The sequence below is a fragment of the Nannospalax galili genome, unplaced genomic scaffold, assembly GCF_000622305.1.
Source record: "Nannospalax galili isolate Female #2095 unplaced genomic scaffold, S.galili_v1.0 scaffold1233, whole genome shotgun sequence".
In the NCBI taxonomy this organism is placed as follows: Eukaryota; Metazoa; Chordata; class Mammalia; order Rodentia; family Spalacidae; genus Nannospalax; species Nannospalax galili.
In genome coordinates this window covers 791,579-793,948 of record NW_008333791.1, presented here as the reverse complement: position 1 = coordinate 793,948, position 2,370 = coordinate 791,579, and the positions used below count along the sequence as shown (strand labels likewise).

General features: G+C 39.1%; 1 protein-coding gene across 1 annotated transcript in view; it reads right to left on the bottom strand.

The window, feature by feature from the left end:
- Nsun4 (NOP2/Sun RNA methyltransferase 4) overlaps positions 1-2,370 on the bottom strand; it is a 34,387-nt gene that overhangs the window by 9,822 nt on the left and 22,195 nt on the right. The window lies entirely within an intron of this gene.

Below are 2,370 nucleotides of genomic sequence, written 5' to 3'. Positions count from 1 at the left end.
ACTCACAGAGATCTGCCTGCCTCTGCCTCCGAGTGCTGGGATTAAAGGCGTGCTCCACCACACCTGGCACAAAATAAATCTTTTAAAAATATTTTATTATTTTTATTTTATGTGTATGAGTATATTGCCTGCATGTAAGTGCACCTGTGCCTGTGTCGTGCAATGCCATGGAGGTCAAAAGAGGGCATTGGATCCCCTGGAACTGGAATTATGAACCATTGTTGGTCGTTATGTGGGTGCTGGAACCAAATCCTGGTCCTCTTAACCACTAAGCCATCTCTCTTGTCCTATAATAAATAAAAATAAATTAAAAAAAAAGAAATTGAGCTGAGTGTGGTGGCGCACACCTTTAATCCCAGCACTCTGGAGGCAGAGGCAGTCGGATCTCTGTGAGTTCAAGGCCAGCCTGGTCTACATAGTGAGTTCCAGGACAGCTGGAGCTACAGGGAGACCCTGTCTCAAAAGACCAAAAAAAAAAAAAGAAAGAAAAAGAAATTGACAGAACAATGTGTCTGTTTAACTGTGGGAAAAAAGAAAAAAGTGTCTTGGAGAATTTTTATGATATATGAAACAAGACATATGTGACCTGGCTCAATTTAGCCATTCTACAATGTACATGATTCAACACAGTATGCTACAAAGAATAAATATTATTTATTTATTTATTTATTTATTTATTATTTATTTATTGTGTGTGTATGTATGTGCATGCACACCTATGTGCCACAGTACTCAATTTGTCAATTAAAAAAAAATCGTAAAACCTTTCCTGCACGATCTAGAGAACTCCACTTGAGTAATTAATGATCCTGGGTTGACATAGCCCTCAACATCTGAAAAAAATCAAATACAGGCTCTTTCTAGAGAAATGCAAATCAACTCTCAAACCAGGGCTCTTATAACTAATTCAACAACAGCTATAAATTGATTGGATAAAACAGAAGAACTTATGGTAGGCCAACCCGCCTGCAAAGAATAACTAGAAATGCTTGGGGAAAAAAATTTTTTTTGGCCTTTTTGAGACAGGGTCTCCCTGAAGCCCCAGCTGAGCTAGAAATCACTATGTAGAACTCACAGAGATCTGCCTACCTCTGGCTTCCAAGTGCTGGAATTAAAGTGCCACACCAGGCAACCTTAATGTTAATTATTGATTTGAAACAAGATAAAATCCTTTGTAGAGGAAGATATGCCATGTAGAGGCTAAGACTTTCTCTGCAGTTCTTCACATAGTTACCATTCAAATTGACAAAGTATTAACTTACTAGGAAACAAAAACTAAATGAGCAGAAATGAAAGGGAAAAAATAATAGTTGTCTGTAGATACAGCTCAGTGGCAGAGCATGCGCTTAGCAAGTACAGGTTAGGTTCAATTCCTGGCATGACTCACACAGAACCACAGCAGATGCAGATACTGGAATTCTCAAACGCAGTATTTGAAAAACTCATGACTAATATGTTCAAGAAGTTGGATGAAAAGACATAAAATTATATAATTTGCAGTTTCTAAAGAACTAGAAAAAAAGGGGAATGAAATGAAATGAAATTTTCTTTTTTTTTTTTTTTTTTTTTTTTGTGGCAGGGCTTTCCTATAGCCCCAGCTGGCCTGGAACTTGCTATGTAGACCAGGCTGGTCTCTAACTCACAGAGATCACCTGCCTCTGCCTCCTGAGTGCTGGGATTAAAGGCATGCACCACCATGCCTGGTCCAAAAATCTTAAAACTAGGGGAAAAAAGCCTAAAAAATAAAATAAATGAAATTAAGAATTCAATCAATATATTTAGTATCACATAGACTCAACAAAAGAAAGAACTAATGAGGGCCAGCAAGATGGTTCTGTGGAAAGGGCGGTTGCCACCAAGACTGAAAGCCTGAGTTTTGTTCTTGGAACCCACATGGAGGAAGGAGAGAAATGACTCTTCCACAGAAGTACTGTGGCACACATGCACTTGTGTTCATGCACACATACACACTAAATAAACAAATAAATGTAATTAAATTTTTCTCTGTTTTTAAAATTTTTTACCTATGAGTTCTTTGCCTGCAGGGATATAACTGCACCACATGCATGCAGTACCCATGGAGGCCAGATGAGGATGTTGGAACCCCTGGAACTGGAGTTATGGACAGTTTAGCCACATGTGAGTACTGAGAACCTGGGTCCTATGGAAGAGCAGTAAATGCTCTTAACCACTGAGCCATCTCTCCTGTCCACTTAAATTTTTTTAAGGAACTAATGAATTGGATTAAAATAAAATATCTAGGCTGGGGCTGGAGAGATGGCTCAGTGGGTAAGAGCACTGGCTGCTCTTGCAGAGGACCCAATTCAGTCCCTAGCATCCACATCGCAGCAAACAACTGTCCTTAACTCC